The sequence below is a fragment of the Lithobates pipiens genome, unplaced genomic scaffold (assembly GCF_037356315.1).
Source record: "Lithobates pipiens isolate NorthernLeopardFrog02 unplaced genomic scaffold, aLitPip1_a1.2 Scaffold_16, whole genome shotgun sequence".
NCBI classification, from domain to species: Eukaryota; Metazoa; Chordata; class Amphibia; order Anura; family Ranidae; genus Lithobates; species Lithobates pipiens.
Window position 1 is genome coordinate 287,409,652 of NW_027507748.1, and position 19,139 is coordinate 287,428,790.

Genomic DNA, 19,139 nt, shown 5'->3' on the forward strand with positions numbered 1-19,139 from the left:
CTAATTCTGATATTATTATCAAACAAGCAGACATGGGGGGGTAGCATTGTCATTCAGAAACGGATTGAATACCTTAAAGAGGAACTGCAGTCTGCTCACATAATTTGTAATAAAAACATATTTGCCATTCTGACGCTTCCCTTCAACCACTTTGCATATTATTTTATATATACTGTGATTCTGTACTTGACAAATATGCTGCCGAAATCTCCCTCCACTGAGTCTAGCTGAAATCACATTAACTGTGGGCAGCAGAAGCTGTTGGCTGTTCACTTCCTGGTTTTAAACAGACACACAGAGGCACACCTCCAGCTCTGCAGCTCTCATTGGCCCTCTTATGACCCCCCCCCCTCCCTTTCCGGCAAACTCTCACAAGAGTGAGAGAGAGCTGTGCATGATGTCATAAGCCTAGGCTTTTTTCCAGGCAAGAAACTGGAAGTGGACTGTATAAGGTGTTTACTGAAAAAAAATGTTGTACTATCCAAAGTTAAAACAAGGGCAGAAGATTTAATAGATGGAAAGTTGAAAAAAAATGACTGAAGTTCTGCTTTAATGAGTCGCTAATGCCGTGTACACACGGTCGGCCTTTCCGGCAGAAAAAGTTAGACAGAATCATTTCTGGTATTCCGATCGTGTGTGGGCTTCATCATACTTTTTTTTCAAAAATTCTGATTGACCTAGAAATAGAGCATGTTTTAAATCTTTCCAACGGAATCAATTCCAATCGGGAAAACTGTTCATCTGTATGTTATTACGACAGACCAAAAACGATGCAAGGGCAGCTATTGGCTACTGGCTATTGAACTTCCTTTTTCTAGTATATCATCGCGTTCTAAATGAACTGACTTTGGTGTGATCGTGTGTAGGCAAGTCTATTTCAGTGGAACTCTGTCGGAAAGACCATCAGAGTTTATTCTGATGGAAAGAACAGTCGTATGTACGCGGCATTAGGCTACTTTCTGACACTGCCACCTACCTAGTACTACCAAGGGATCCTCTTCTGAGTTCCGCTTAGATCTCCAAATAATGATATATGAAGCCACCAGGGATGGAGTTCTGAGCAAGAAGGAAAGCCAATTCCTTACACCTACTTCCTGTTGCACCCCATACTTTTATCACTTCTATAAGCTGCACAAATCACTCTCAAACCCCCAGTAGACCTATAGTAGCTGGGACTAACAGTTTTACTAGTGGGCTATCTCAAAACATAGACTGGTTCTTCCAGCCAGTTGTCTAACTTTATTCCTATATACGAGACTCTGGTCATGTCATTGATATCCTCCAGCATTACCACTATTTATGGGCATCCCTGGATGTCTGCTCTCTTTATACCTCAATCCCACAAGATATAGGTCTAAAAGCTCTCAACCATTTCCTGTCTAAAGATTTGCAGTTCAATTCTCGCCAGGACCAATTTATACTCGAGGGGACTAGATTCTGCCTTGAACATAACTATGTTTCCTTCAATGACAGGTTCTATCTACAAACTAGTGACATGGCGATGGGAGCGAGCTTCGCATCCTGCTATGCTAATATAATGATGGGTTTTTGGGAAGAAACTTCTATTTGGAACAACCCAAATGTGAGGCACATTGCGTTTTATGGCAGGTATATTGATTACCTGTCAGGGCTGGCTTAGCCCTTCGTTCTCTGGGCTGGCTGCTCAGCTGTTGGCTAATTGCCAGCTCTCATCTCTCTCCACGGTTACCAGCTGTTCCTGATCATGCTCGTCTGACTACTTAAATCTGTCCAGCTCACTTCACCTCTGCCTTCGCCTTGGTCTCATCACAAGAAACCATCTCCTGCGGTTCTGTTTAATGACTGGCTTGCTGACATCCCTTCTGGCTCCTTATCCTGCTTGCTGTTGCTCTACTTGGATCCCTGACTTCTGGCCTGGCTGATTACCCGATCTGGTTATTGAACTCTGGCCTGGCTGACTACTCTATCCGGTTACTGGACTCTGGCTATGCTTTGATCACGCTTTTACTATTTACCTTTTTATTTTTATTTATTAAACAAGTGTGATTTAATTGTACTTCTGTCTCAGTCTGATTCATGGTTTCTAACATTACCTACACGTATGAGTTTTTGGCCTTTGTTGCTGTCAGGGAAGAAACCAAAGAAGAGCTGGCAATGTTGCCAATACAGGTAATGACCGCATTCGGCACTTTCCCGCGAACATGCACATGCAAATGCGTGACAGCGCTAACAGGGGAATGCATGTGCGCAACACAAGCAATGCGTGACAGAAGTGAGCACTTGATGGCCTATAAAGAACTGCTGCTGAACCCATAAGATTTCTGGATTGTTGTCAGCCTTCCTGTATTCCTGAGCCTCTGTGTGCATTCCTTGGATTTCCCTTCATCCCCACTTGTTCCAGACCTGTCTAATCTCCTCTCCCTGGCATTGACCCCTTGGCTTGTTCTACCAACCTTGCCCCTGTTTTTGATCACCTGTATATGACCCCGGCTTACCTTATGGACTTTGCTACTTCTCATCTGCTTGCTTTCCTGTCTCTGACCTCTGCCAAAGTTCCTTTTCCATTATCTGCCTCTGCCTGATTGATCACCCATGTTTGACCCTTGGCCTGTTTTTTTTACGATTGTTTCCTGTGTGCACTGATTGCCAAGTACATCTGGAGTTTCCCCAGAGACATCTGCCTTGCTGTGTACATTACCACCTTCAGCATTCTCCAGGTGATCACGGGTCCCACGCTCCAATACCCTGCTGCCAATCTGTGCTTCTCTGGGTGCTACAACCTCCTGTACCACTTCCAGGGGTTTACTACACTTAGCAGCATGGAGAGCCCTCTCAGCACCTTGGCATCGGATCAGGTACGGGACAATTGCATATTGCAACACCATCCATCTGGACTTCACCTTTATGCACGTAATCGTCCCCCACTACCTAATGCTAATGGATCTAGAGCTCACGCACAAGAATGGTTTCATCGTTACCCTCAAACATTCCAAGCCAGTTGGTGGCAACTCTTATCTACATTTTGGGAGCTGCTACCACCCTACTTGGAAGAAAAATATACCCAAAAGGCAGTTCCCGAGGCTGCAAAGGAATTGTACGAGGGATACAGATTATGTTGCCCAGAGTAAGGTACTATGTTGCCCAGAATAAGATATTGACCAACAAGTTTAGAGAGAAGGATTATCGCAATCTATTTTTCCAGAATGCCTTTGAATCTTGTTTTATGGGGCACTCGGGTAATAATGCTACAACTGTTTCTTCTAACTCTAATGTTAGATTCCCCACAGGTTTTAATGGCAACTTTAAGGCTATTATATATACTAATATAAAATAAAACCATTGGCCTATCCTTTGACCCCAAACTAGGTCCCCATCTACCAACTGCTTTTCAGGTTGTCTTTAGGAAAACCCTGGCCCTCAGAAATTGCATTGCTCCGGGTAAACCAAAAAAGACAGAGCCAGATACATAGAACTATGGACATCAGGAGTTATTTTGCCAACCGGTTTGGCGTCTTTCAATGCAGTAAACGGGGCTGTCTGGCATGCTAATTCATCACCCATGGCCAGTCCTTTTTCAGTGACAGCTCCGGTAATACTTACTCCATTAGACAGTTCATCACCTGTTCCACCCAGTTTTTTGTATATGTCCTGTAGTGCCCATGCAATCTAATATATGTGAGTTGCACCATCTGGGTCTTACGCACCAGGGTTTGTGAGCACCGCAGGTTCATTAAGAAAGGGGAAGATGAACATAGTGTCCCCCCGTCACTTAGCTGCCCACCACGGGAATTTACATTGTCTGTTTTAGCCATCACATACATACCCAAGGGAGGCCTCACAGAGAATGAAAGGTTTTTGTGATTATGAAGAAAAGAGACCCTATGGATATATAAGCTCAATACACTCAATTAGATGTTCATACAGTAATTTAATTGTAGTGGTGCATTACTGGTTATATTTATTTATATTCGTATATATACTGTTTACATATGTTTATATACAGTGCCTTGAAAAAGTATTCATACCCCTTAATATTTTCCCAATTTTGTCATGTTACAAACAAAAATTTAAACGTATTTACTGAGATTTTATGTGATTGACCAACACAACGTGGCACATAATTGTGAAGTGGAAGGAAAATAGTGAATGGTTTTCGATTTTTTTTAGAAATAAATATCTGAAAAGTGTGGCATGCATTTATATTCAGCCCCCTTTACTCTGATACCCCTAACTAAAGTCTAGTGGAACCAATTGCCTTCAGAAGCCACCTAATTAGTAACTAGAGTCCATGTGTGTGTAATTTAATCTCAGTATAAATACAGCTGTTCTCTGAAGCCCTCAGAGGTTTGTTAGAGAACCTTAGTGAACAAACAGCTCCATAAAGGCCAAGGAACACACCAGACAGGTCAGGAATAAAGTTGTGGAGAAGTTTAAAGCAAGTATAAATTATAAGAAAATATCCCAAGCTTTGAACATCTCACTGAGAATTGTTCAATTCATCATCTGAAGATGGAAAGTGTATGATACAACTGCAAACCTACCAAGACATGGCTGTCCACCTAAACTGACAGGCTGGGCAAGGAGCGCATTAATCAGAGAAGCAACAAAGAGGCCCATGGTAACCCTGGATGAGCTGCAGAAAGCCACAGTTCAGATGGGAGACTCTGTCAACAGGACAACTATTATGCCGCGTACACACGAATAGAATTTCCGACAACAAATGTTCGATGGGAGCTTGTTGTCAGAAATTCCGACTGTGTGTAGGCTTCATTGGACTTTTTTTTGTTGGAATTTCCAACAACAAAAATTTGAGAGCTGGTTCTCAAATTTTCCAACAACAAAATCTGTTGCCGGAAATTCCGAACGTGTGTACGCAATTCTGACGCACAAAATTCCATGCATGCTCTGAATCAAGTACAAGAATGGAGATAGCACATTCATCCCGCTGCAAATTTTTAAATCTTTTAATGCAGCGCATTCTCTTCTTCTTTATAATGCTAGAATAATGAAGTTGCTTTGCTGCTGATATTCACACAGAGTTCTCACAAACTGATTTCTTTATTATTTCTTGTTATCTCATGAATATATTTTTTTATTCGCCAGATCTCCAGAATAATGTTTCTAATTTTTGTTTATAGTGGTCTCCTTTTTTTTTTCTTTTTTTTTTTAAATCAAGATCTCCTGTTTTTTTTTCTAGTGATCTCCATAATACTTTTTGTAATTTTGTGTGTCAAGTTACCACAACATCATTATGATGACCTTGTATTTTTGAAATGTACCTGCCTACTCACAAACAAACTGTCATTTTTTTATTAAAACACATAGCCAATGATTTGTGAAAAAAATAGACATTTATTAAGGGGTCATAACAAAATAAAGAGGAAGGCAACGCTGGATAAACTAGTGAAACTAGCAAAGCCTTTGTACTCCAGGGCACACATCAACTATTTAACAGGCAAACTTGGTAGCAGAGGGAAGGGACCTGGGATTCGGTCAGGCTACTGGACCCGGCCAAATCCTGGCTGCCACTGGCCCCCACCACCTCCTTGCTGCCACTTTCCCCTGCCACTTCCTGGCTGCCACTTTCCACAGACTCCTCCTGGCTGAGGCTTTCCTGTGTATGAAAAAGGTTTATTGTTCATTAACCACATACAATTTTGAGAAATGTGTTTAACAATGCTATACCTGACTGAGGCTGGGCTCCTCCACATCTTCTTCTTGGGTGGAAGGCCCAGGTTGGACTTCTGAAGCCTCATTTAAGGTGGAAGGAAGAGTGGAAGGAAGGGTTGTGAGTGATGGCCTGATTTCAGTCTGGTCTGACAAAAACCACAGTCTGTCGTAGTACCAGAGCCTGGGGACATAAACATCATCTGCTGCTGCTCCTGATCTCTGGGAATCCTGGACCTTCTTGTGCTCCCTATCATAAGTGCTCCTTAGGCCACCAATTTTGCACTTCAAATAGTTGATGTTTGCCGTGGGGATCTGCGGCTTAAGAAATTCCAGCAATTTATCCAGTGCTGCCTTCCTCTTTATTCTATTTGTATAAAGGGGTGTTTTGTCTGCCACAGACAGGGCAGCTCTCTGTTGATATCAATGAATTGGGGGAGGAAATCATGATCTTTGAATCAAACCATTTTATCTTCAAGATACAACACAAGACAAACCCTAATGTCAGGCTAAACTATCATAATCTTGTTCCAATATAGACCTCAATATAAGCAGTATAGGCCACTGATGCACCAAGTTAAAATTGTACCTTTGTTAGAACGATCTGTGCTTCTGCTACTCCTTTCTCCGCTAACAGATTGTAGGTACAATGTACGCATGTTCCACTTTATATACACTGCGCATGCATTAAACTCAGCCTGCCCCTGACATTCTTTCTAGTATATTCCCTGCCCCTTCTGTTTCGGCACAGTGGGAGAACACATGGCAGAGAAAGAACAAGTGCATGAAGACAGCAGCAATGACAAAAGTCCGGAGCCACAAACGTTCTGATCCCGGAGGAGATTTAAGGCCTCAAATATTTGTAGAGATGGTGGAGATGGTGGACATCTTGGAGAGGGCCGACTATTATCATTATTATAATTATTATAAGGGATTTATATAGCGCCAACAGTTTGCGCAGTGCTTTACAACATCGGGGAAGACAGTACAATTACAATACAATTCAATACAGGAGGGATCAGAGGGCCCTGCTCATTAGAGCTTACAATCTAGAAGGGAGGGTCAAGTGGAACAAAGAGGAGTAGCTGCGGGGGATGATCATATGGCCAAAATGAAAATACAGCTGTTAGGTGTGGGTAGGATAGGCTTCTCTGAAGAGGAGGGTTTTCAGGGATCGTGAAAAAGCTAATAGAGTAGGAGATAGACAAACAGATTGGGGCAAGGAGTTCCACAGGCTTGGAGAGGCTCTGGAAAAGTCCTGGAGACGAGCATGTGAGGAGGTGATGAGAGAGCTAGAGAGCAGGAGGTCTTGAGAAGAATGAAGAGAACGATTAGGTTGGTATTTTGAGATTAGGTCAGTGATGTAGCTTGGGGCAGAGTTGTGGATTGCTTTGTAGGTAGTTGTTAGTATTTTGAATTTAATTCATTGGGTGAGCGGAAGCCAGTGGAGTGATTGACAGAGAGGAGTAGCAGAGACAGAGAGGTTGGTAAGGTGGATGAGTCTGGCAGCAGCATTCATGATGGACTGAAGGGGGAATAGAGTATGCAGAGGTAGGCCAATGAGGAGGGAGTTGCAGTAATCTAGGTGAGAGATGACCAGGGAGTGAATTAAGAGCTTTGTTGTGTCATTGGTTAGAAAGGGGCGTATTTTGGAGTTGTTCTGAAGGTTGAGGTGGCAAGATTTGGACAGTGATTGGACATGGGGCTTAAAGGAGAGTTCAGAGTCCAGGACTACTCCTAGTACCTTGGCATGTGGGAATGGGCTGATAGATGTGTCATCACTTTTGTCCAAGAGATCATTGGAGGAGGCACGTGGGAGAGGAAAAATGATAAGTTCGTTTTTGGATAGATTAAGTTTGAGGAAGTGGTGATATATCTGATAGTAAAATATTGATATGTGAGGAGACTGAAGGAGTGTGTTGATAGGTAGAGAAATATATTTGAGTGTCAGTATTGGAAGCCGTGGGAGGCTATCAGCTGACCCTGGGAGGAAGTGTAGATTGAAAAAAGAAGAGGTCAAAGAACAGAACCTTGGGGGACCCCAACAGAGAAAGGAAGAGGAGAGGAGGCAGTAGAATTGTAGGTAACGCTAAAGGTGCGGTTAAATAAGTAGGTAGAAAACCAGCAAAGAATATAGCCATGGAGACCAAAGTCCTGGAGTTTTTCGAGGAGGAGGGGGTGGTTAACCATATCAAAGGCAGCAGAGAGGTCCAGAAGTAGGAGTACAGAATAGTGTCCCTTAGTTTTGGCCGTTAGTAGATCGTTTGTTAGTTTTAGGATAGCAGTGTCTGTGAAATGTTGAGGATGAAAACCAGACTGAAGGGAATCAAGAAGGCTATTATCAGAAAGATGGGCACTCAGTTGGTTGTAGACTAGTCATCAATAAGTTTGGATAAAAAGGGGAGCAAGGAGATGGGGCATAGGTTGTTAAGATTGGATGGGTCCAGTGAGGGCTTTTTAAGTATAGGGTGGACAAGTGCATGTTTTAAGGAATTAGGGAAGATACCAGAAGAGAGGGAGAGATTGAAGATGTGGGATAGAGAGTGTAGAATAGAGCTAGATTGTGACTGTAGCATTTCTGAGGGAACAGGCTGCAGAGGGTAGGTGGTAAGATGAATATTAGCAAGTAATTTATCAACCTCTTCTATAGTGGTGGGGTTGAAAGAGGGAAGTAATGACTGTACCTGTGGACATGAGGTATAAAGCATGGAGAACGTCTGAACAGTAGAGATCTCCTCACGAATTGTATAAATCTTCTGCTTGAAGTGATTGGTGATCCCCTGAGCAGTGAATGAGTTAGTGGGTGGAGGCAGTGAAGGGCGCAGTAGAGAGTTGAAGGTAGAGAAGAGTTGACGGGGATGGGATTATGTTTTTAATGAGGGTGATGAAATAGGTCTGCTTGGCAGTGAGGATTCTGGAATTGTATTTTTGGAGGGCAGATTTATACTGACTTTGTCTTACACCACAGGTGCTCGAGAGCATGGCTGTGCTTTTTCAGACTTCTAGTGTGATCTGTTTGCCAGGGTTGAAGGGGGCAGGGCCTGACTTTGTGCATAGCGAGAGGGGGGCCAGTGTTTCCAGTGAGGCTAGAGGTGAAGTGTTGTAGACAGAAGTGGCTAGGTTGGTGCAGGACAGAGGAGTGATTTTGTCATAGAGGTGGTCAGTAGCAGAGTAGAGAAGAGAAGGGTTGAGACGGCAAAGGTTTCTACGGGTAACCGTTAGGTGTATGGAGGGTGAAGAGGCAGAGGTGAGGGAGAGAGTGAAGTTAATAAGGTAGTGATCAGAGAGAGGGTAAGGAAAGTTGGAGAGGTTGCATTGAGTGCATAGGTGGGAAAAGACAAGGTCAAGAGTGTAGCATTCAGAGTGAGTAGCAGCATATATCCATTGCTTAAGGTCAAAGGAGGAGGTTAGACTGAGAAGTTTGTAAGTTGCAGGAATGCTAGTATTAGCAGGGATGTTTAATAGACTTGTGCACAACGGAAAATTTTGTTTAGTTTCGGTTCGTTGTCATTCGTAAAATACATCATTTCGTTCTGTTATATTCATTATGTTACGTTAATACGTTTTCGGATAATTCGTTATTATTCGTAGAGTGTCGAATTAATTTGTTTGTATTCGTTAAAATTCGCTATTTATGTATGTATAGACATTCGTGATAATGATTTGTAGTTTGGAAAGTTGTTTGTTTATTGAATCTTTTAACACACACAATGACAATGTCTCTTCTCCTCGGTTCAAATACAATACAACACCCTTCTAACTCAGTTCTCAGGAATGCACTTTGCCAGTAATCCATCCTCCGGCACAAAATGAATTAGCTGATTGGACTATAAGATTTACTTTAAGCTGACCTTTTGTTTCATTAGATCTTTAAAGAATTACCGAATCATGTCAAATTCATTTGAATTAATTCGTTATTTTTCTTTCGTATTCGTTGTTATTCGTTATTTTTTTATTCGGACATTCAGATGCATCCGAATGTCCGAAAGATGCAAAATCCGGCCAAATTTTGATTCGTTAGATCACAGCTATCCTTAGAGAAACTGGAGAGAAGAGACGAATGCAGTGCACCTCAAATGAGGAGAGTGACAGAGAGGGAGATGCGTGAAGTACTTGAAAGGTGCTATGTGGGTCTAAAAGGATTTCAAAACCCCCTCTTTTGCATCCACTGGGTCTGGGGGAGTGAGTCCAAAGAAGACCACCGCGGGATAGAGCAGCAGAAGACACAGTGTCAGATTCGCCAAGTTTTGTAATGGCAAGTAGATTAAATGAGTTACCAATAAAGAGATCATGGAGGGAGGTGAGTTTGTTGCAGACAGAGCAAGCATTCCAAAGGGCACAAGAGAGAGGGAGTATGGTCTTGGGAAGACGAGAAATGGGAACTAGATTGTGTGCATTGTGGCTGCAGCCAGAGGGTGTACGATAATGGGAGCTTTGAGTACAGTTAGATGAAGGAGGCCCTGTGTTTTACACTAGGTTGGTGATCAGTGAGTAAAAAGCTGTAAAAAACACATCATACTCACTGATCACCACCCGGCTACAGGGATCTGCTCTCCTCTCCTCAGCGATGACTTCTGTGTGAGGAGAGGAGAGTCGATTGCTTAGCAACCAGCTGTTTGTTTACATCACATGACGACCGTGATTGGACACGGCCGTCATGTGATCAGGAGAACCAATCACAGAGCACTCCTGCCGATCCGAGATGTGCCATGTCCATGTGACACGAGCGCATTGGGATCACGCCACTGCGCGGGCACATGCGCGCACGATCCCCCTACTTCTGAAGGACTTTCAGGAACGTCCAGTCAGAAGTGGAGAGCTCCCACCCGGCTGTATATATACATTGGCTGGGTGGGAAGTAGTTAAGGATGGAAGACTATGATGGGAAGCATGGACCTTACCCAAACCCAAATGTGAGAAAGGCCAAGATCATGACTAAAGTTGTGAAAAGTCTGCCGAAGAATTTTGGGGTACGACGATCCAAGGATCAATTGAGGAAACAATGGTCTGATCTCAAATTGAGGGAGCTGGATCAGTAAATAAGAATCAAGAGAGTTCTGCAAAAAAGCAAGTAGTTGTCCTGTGTTCCTATTATTATTATTACTTGCATGCTGCTCCATGTGCTTTTCTTTACTGTTGTACAGTTTAAAATGGCAACTTTGAGGGTCATGGGCACAGTAACCGTTCATAGCACACATTGTTCGTTCACCAACTAATACAATGTTTTTGGTAGATGCAGGTTAACTACATTTGGTCATGCCTATGTGTATTAAAAGAAGTTTAGCACATTGTTGCCAGATGGGTTTGTAAATAGAATGAAATGCCAACTTGATTCAGTGTAAGGAGAGGACACTCAGCAGCTGTTTACACATTTGGATGCAGGAACACTAGTGTGGGACACCATAACAACCTTTTTATGGTGTCCCACGCAGGTGCTCCAGTGTATACTAGGGGTGTCGCCATGTGGCAAAAAAGGTAATTATTCCAGCTTTAAGATAGAGAAAAACATCATGTCTTCAGCTTGGAACTCTGCCAAAACAGACATTTGGACTTCCAAGCAATGTTTCATATTACTATTTCTGTCCTCAAATATCTGTGTGCTAATTATATCTTTTTTTATTCACATGGGGAGAAAAGACTTGGGACATTAGAGGACATGATGGACCCACAACCTCCTAAAGAAGGGGAAATCCCAAAACCACAACCTTAGGATGTGGAGGAAGGAGAGGTTTATAAAAAGGGGCGAAATAGTGACAACAGTTGAGTATCTTAGACCACAGCTTCAGGTAATAGATGTATGCCTGCATATTTATAATACATGGTGTATTTTTTTATTATTTTAGGTGATGTGGATGTTGTGGACAGATCCTCATTGGAGAGATCATGGTGTGCAATAGGGATTTACAGAAGATCAAGTTAGACATCAATGATGTTGAAAAAAGACTCAAAAACATCATTGATGTTTTAGGCAGAATTTAAACACATCAAAACTATTCAAATGGTTTATATTTTTCTAACTTTTTAAAAAATTATTGAAAGATTAATTTTGAAGAAGCACACAGTGGGGATGATTTACAAAGGGTTTGCGCCATGAGTTGCTGCGAACGCCGATGCGCAACGGCCATTTTTGTATTCACAAAGCATTTGAGCCTGTAACACAGCGCAATTCCCCATTTACTATTAGCATGCCGGCGCACAGGCGGCCATGATCTGTGCACTGCTATAGGCCTGGTGCATACATTCTTCAACTCAGAATTAAAAGAAACTGGAAGTGCCAATATTATGGGGGTGATGTGGGTGATGGGAGGAAGTATAGATATAACTGTCCAAGTAACAAATATGCCCAAAATAGAACGGAAAAGTAACTTTCTCTGAACAAGCTTGCTTCGCCTGAAAATACACTTGGAACTGCACTAGGTCAATTTATGCACTGCTCATGCGCAAGCAGCATTCGCGTTACACGTTCAAGGGCTCTGGTTCACTGCGCCGGCAAAATCTTAGTAAATGTCAAGCTGCGTAGATTCATTTGCATAAGTTGAACAGGCGTATCTCTCAACTTGACTTTTTTTTTGCGTTGGTTCACTTCTATGGGGTTTTTTTTAAGGCTATTTGCACAAAGGTCATGTTAGCATTAAGAAAAAAAAAATAAGAAAAAAAATGCATGGGGGTCCCTCGAAATTCCATACCAGGCCCTTCAGGTCTGGTATGGATATTAAGGGGAACCTCGCGCCAAAAAAATAAAAAAATGGCGTGGGGGTCCCCCTCAAAATCCACACCAGACCCTTATCCAAGCACGCAACCTGGCAGGCCTCAGGAAAAGAGGGGGGACGAGAGAGTGTCTCTTCTTCTGACACTTATATAACGGGTGGGTGGGGGGCACTGGGTGGCCTCGCCCTCCGTTATATAAGAACTGTCAAAAGAAGAGAAGCATCACACAGCGGGAGTGGCCGGAGAATGAAGAAGAGACGACGTGGAGGAAGATGCCGGATGAGAACACCGGAGCAAGAAGAAGAGGATCAGAGGAAGAAGACGATGGAGGAAGAAGAAGATGAAGGAAGAAACCGAAGGATGAAGGAAAGAAGGAAGAAGACCAGGAGAAAGAAGATGAAAGAAGAAGATGTTAATAAAGGAATTGTCAAAAACCGTCTCTTGTAATTTTTAACACTTTTGTCAGTTTTTTGTTGAAATAGTAGGAGTACTTTTGTACCCCCTTACCATTTCACACCGGTCGGAAGCTGGGATCTGGGGGTCTGGGGGCTTCTAGATTCCGATAAGACAGGGTTGTGGGGATGAGGCACAGCTCATCCCCACAAACCCCAAAGCAATCTCCCAATGTTGAGGGCATGTGGCCTGGTATAGTTCAGGAGGGGGGCACTCTCTTATCCCCCCTTTTTTCCTGTGGCCTGCCAGGTTGCGTGCTCAGATAAGGGTCTGGTATGGATTTTGAGGGGGGACCCCAAAGTATTTTTTTTCTTTTTTTTGGTGTGGGGTTCCCTTTAAAATCCATGCCAGACCTGAGGGGCCTGGTATGGATTTTGAGGGGGACCTCACGCCATTTTTATTTATTTTTTGACGCTAGGTTCCCCTTAATATCCTTACCAGACCTGAAGGTATGCTCTTGGAGGGGAACCCATGGCGTTTTTTTAAAAATGAAAGTCGCCTGGCCTGGGGCGACTTAAAGTCGTGTTGTAAGTCGCGCTGTGATTCACACTCAAGTCATGTCCAAGTTGCCTCCCAAAGTCGCGCTGGAAGTTGTGTTTCCCCTGTGTGAATGGACTGTTAATGATACGGCGTGCGCTATTATCAATAGGATACTATTATCGCGTGTGCCGACATATTATTATCTGTTGCGCTTATGCATGCGCTGGTTCAGACGCTCACTTAATAATTTATCTGGCGCACAAATTGAGGTATGAACCGGCGCAGTGCATTCATATTAGTAAATCAGCCCCAGTGTGTCAACATGTGCTATCTGCCAACACGGGATATCAATGTATGTGTTTTGTGGGTGCAACCTCTTCCTCGCAACTAAAGTAGCTGAGGTTGTACCCCTGAAACACATCCATTGATCCCCCATGATGGGAGCTAGCACATGTTGACATTAGGCATGAGACCAAGAGGGAAATCCACATTTTGAGTCCCAATTTGTGTGCATCATTAAAATGTGGCTTTCACAGGGGTGACATCACCCCATCTGATGAAGGCAATATCAACACAGTTTGGACATAATGTCTGATATTGCCTTCAATTTATCAAAGCTGAACTTTGTAAGTCCCTGATTTATGTATGTTTTATGGTTTTAAACATGCCTGTTTACCCCAAAAAGGATATTTCTACTGTCAAAAAACATATATATATATATATATATATATATATATATATATATATATATATATATATATATATATATATATATATGTATATTAAAAAAATATGTTGGTTTGTTCAAAAACCCTTTTCTAACGCAAATGTGAATGTGCACAGAGTAAAAAGCGTTCTGCTCAACAATGTGTGGCTTCTTCTTTCAATGCTCAATAGCAGTTTTTTTGAGTAAGTTAGTGCAGTTTCAATTCCACTTTGCAGTGCACTTGTAGTGCAAAATGGATTTTACTTTTGTAAATAACACCCACAGTGCTTTATAATTTGCCCCAATCAAACAAATACATTAACAACAAAAACAAGGTGTATGTGTAGCAGACCCACAACATAATAGTTAGTTGAAGAAGAGATTGTCACCTCATGTATCAAATAAACTACGTTTGTACTATTGAAGAAAAGTAAAAAAAAAAAAAAAGCCCATTGGAGAACCTAGGAGACAGCTGAAAGAAACACAAGCAGTAAATCAAAGGAAATATTATTTCAGTTTAAAATAAAATGTATTTTAAAAATGTTTCTTAAACATTTTCTGCATATCAATGCCTCTTCTACCTGCAAATTACTCCATATATTTTAGATGGACCTCGCAGGGGCTTTGGGGGGGCAAGCCAGGATGGCTAGCTTTAAGCACCCAACTGAGGCCACATAGTTAATAGAATTTCTCCTTAAAAGGTGTGTAGAATGCAGCATGCAACGATTATATGGTTAAGTTTATATTCTGCCATTTTGATTGGTGTAAGGAATAAGTGGAACCAGCTGGCCATTATCCCGAAAGCATTCTCCACCACTCTTCTGGCTCTGGCCAGCCAATATTTAACCACTTCCCACCCGGGCAATGTACATATATACGGCTGGGTGGGAGCTCTCTACTTCTGATAGGACGTTCAGGAATGTCCTTCAGAAGGAGGGGGATGGCGCGCTCGCATGCCCGAGCATCGGCGCAATCCCGATGTGCTTGTGTCACCCAGACACGGTGCATCTCAGATCGGCAGGAGGGTTCTGTGATTGGCCCTCCTGATCACATGATGGCCGTGTCCAATCACGGCCATCATGTGATGTAAACAAACTGCCGGTTGCTAGGCAATTGACTCCTCCTCTCCTCACACAGAAGTCATCGCTGAGGAGAGGAGAGCAGATCGCTGCAGCCGGCTGGTGATCAGTGAGTGTGAGCTGTTTTTACAGCTTTTTACTAACTGATCACCAGTCTAGTGTAAACACACATCACCACACAGTGTAAACACACATGTCACCACAATACACATGTCACCACACATGTCCCCAAAACACACATGTCACCAAATAATAAAAAGACATGTCCCCAAATAAAAAAACACATGTCCCCCACATATGTCCCACTAAAATCACATGTTCCAATGATTATCTGCACACATATGTACGTGATCACCAGCACACATCTGTACATGATCATTTGCGTACATATGTCCGTGATCACACAAACCAATTATTATACACTTAACAGATTTTTTTTACCAAAAACATGTAGCAGAATACATTTTGGCTTAAATTTATGACAAAATTTGATTTTATTGGATTTCTTTTAAAATAGAAAAAAGAAAATATAGTTTTTTTTCCAAATTTCCTCTTTTTTTGCGCTTATATCGCAAAAAATAAAAAACGGAGTCATGAATAAATACCACCAAAATAAAGCTCTATTTGTGAGAACAAAATGATGAAAAAATTTCATTTGGGTACAGTGTAGCATGACCGCGCAATTGTCATTGAAAGTGCGAGAGCGATGAAAGCTGAAAATTGGGCTGGGAAGGAAGGGGGCGAAAGTGCCCTGTATTGTAGTGGTTAAAAACCCTCTGGTCCGGGGTGAGGGTCCTTATCGAGAACGGCCACATCAGGTGATCACCCAGCCCAAACGCTTCATCAGCGACAAAGATGAACGGCAGATCTCCACTTCATTGCGAGCTTAATGCATAAATAATGTGTGTTATTTTGACCAGCTCCTCCTTATTTACACTATTGGCAGCCCACTGGACAGGTAAGAAGTGTCATAATACAAAAATATAAATACACACTGTCTAAATTGAAGCACATTTTTACATTCTGCAATTACTTATCAAGATAATAGGAGAACAAAACTTTAAACAGTACCATTTGAAAGTATTCGGGCAGGCCCTTTCACTACATGCTTTGGTGAATTCATTCATAAATCTGGCCACAAAAGAGCTGGGTATAGTATGTATGGGTTTGGCAAAGTCAGCAGATAGAGGATTGGTATCGGTTGACTTAGCGGCTGGGGGGAGGGAGGGTTCCATATGATTTTGGGGTCCAAAAAAAAGCCTCTGGCACTCTGTCTGAATTTAAACACACAAATAACATTTGTAGATATTTTAGGGAGTGTTTAGGGTAAAGCAGTGCAATGGAGCTGGCAAAATACATTGTTAAGTGACTAAGCTAGGTGTGTATGGGCGCAGGATAGCATGCTGGGGAGGTTAGTGAAGGCAAATATGCATGAATAACTAAAAAGGAACTTTAAAAAACTTCCAGCATGCATGAGGACAAAGAGGGCATTCACAGCATATTACCAGTCTAGTGTAAACACACATCACCACACAGTGTAAACACACATGTCACCACAATACACATGTCACCACACATGTCCCCAAAACACACATGTCACCAAATAATAAAAAGACATGTCCCCAAATAAAAAAACACATGTCCCCCACATATGTCCCACTAAAATCACATGTTCCAATGATTATCTGCACACATATGTACGTGATCACCAGCACACATCTGTACATGATCATTTGCGTACATGTGTCCGTGATCACACAAACCAATTATTATACACTTAACGGATTTTTTTTTACCAAAAACATGTAGCAGAATACATTTTGGCTTAAATTTATGACAAAATTTGATTTTATTGGATTACTTTTAAAATAGAAAAAAGAAAATATAGTATTTTTTCCAAATTTCCTCTTTTTTTGCGCTTATATCGCAAAAAATTAAAAACGGAGTCATGAATAAATACCACCAAAATAAAGCTCTATTTGTGAGAACAAAATGATGAAAAAAAATGTAATTTGGGTACAGTGTAGCATGACCGCGCAATTGTTATTGAAAGTGCGAGAGCGATGAAAGCTGAAAATTGGGCTGGGAAGGAAGGGGGCGAAAGTGCCCTGTATTGTAGTGGTTAAAAACCCTCTGGTCCGGGGTGAGGGTCCTTATCGCGAACGGCCACATCAGGTGATCACCCAGCCCAAACGCTTCATCAGCGACAAAGATGAATGGCAGACCAGCCACGTTGTCTTCTGGAGGTGGCAATCCCAAAACCATTCTTCCCCGTCTTCCCCAAAACAATTCTTCCCCATGTCCACATAGAGAAACTCAGATGTCACAGACACCACCGCCAATATCACAATACTATTAAACCCCTTATAGTTATAATAGTATGACCCCGACTTGGGGGGTGGGACTATGTGGACGTGGGGAAGAACTGCCACTCTGCAGTTGGGAAAGTCCCATCGCTGGGCAAATTGGGAAGCCACAGTCTGCCATTCCTGTGGGTTTGAAGGAAACTGTGGAGTGAAACAAAAAAAATCGTACTTTTGCATATAACATTGCAAGCAGATTGGACACAAACATTCTTGGCCAACATAAGTATAACATTTATTTTAAGGAGTATTTAAAGAAAAAAATCTAAGGTCCACTTATCAGATTCCTCACCCCCTCTGATGACCCATTGTAAACATTTTAGGGGGGGGTGTTTTGGACAGGTAACCCTCTCCACTTCATTGCGAGCTGAATGCATAAATAATGTGTGTTATTTTGACCAGCTCCTCCTTATTTAATGACCCTGACTTGGGGGGTGGGACTATGTGGACGTGGGGAAGAACTGCCACTCTGCAGTTGGGAAAGTCCCACCGCTGGGCAAATTCGGTGGCCACAGTCTGCCATTCCTGTGGGTTTGAAGGAAACTGTGGAGTGAAACAAAAAAAATAGTACTTTTGCATATAACATTGCAAGCAGATTGGACACAAACATTCTTGGCCAACATAAGTATAACATTTATTTGAAGGAGTATTTAAAGAAAAAAATCTAAGGTCCACTTATCAGATTCCTCACCCCCTCTGATGACCCATTGTAAACATTTTAGGGGGGGGGGATGTTTTGGACAGGTAACCCTCTCCACTTCATTGCGAGCTTAATGCATAAATAATGTGTGTTATTTTGACCAGCTCCTCCTTATTTACACTATTGGCAGCCCACTGGACAGGTAAGAAGTGTCATAATACAAAAATATAAATACACACTGTCTAAATTGAAGCACATTTTTACATTCTGCAATTACTTATCAAGATAATAGGAGAACAAAACTTTAAACAGTACCATTTGAAAGTATTCGGGCAGGCCCTTTCACTACATGCTTTGGTGAATTCATTCATAAATCTGGCCACAAAAGAGCTGGGTATAGTATGTATGGGTTTGGCAAAGTCAGCAGATAGAGGATTGGTATCGGTTGACTTAGCGGCTGGGGGGAGGGGGGGTTCCATATGATTTTGGGGTCCAAAAAAAAGCCTCTGCCACTCTGTCTGAATTTAAACACACAAATAACATTTGTAGATATTTTAGGGGGTGTTTAGGGTAAAGCAGTGCAATGGAGCTGGCAAAATACATTGTTAAGTGACTAAGCTAGGTGTGTATGGGCGCAGGATAGCATGCTGGGGAGGTTAGTGAAGGCAAATATGCATGAATAACTAAAAAGGAACTTTAAAAAACTTCCAGCATGCATGAGGACAAAGAGGGCATTCACAGCATATTACAATAATGGTAATTAGGGAACGATGAAATAAATGCAATACATTAGCAAATAGGGATGGCCTTGCGGTTCACCCAGCGGTCGGTTTGCAGTGAATTTTGCGCGTTTGCGAATCGCCAAACCGGTGGACTTCTGGAGCTGTTCGCACGGCGGACATATGCGTCTACATTGTGAAAGAACTTTGACCCATGATGACATATCCATCATGGGGTACAGGACAGCCAATTGAGACATTTCAGCACATGGACAATTGGACATTCCCCCACCTTATAAATAGACCTGATCTGGTGGCCATTTTACATTCTGTCTTTTGTCAGTG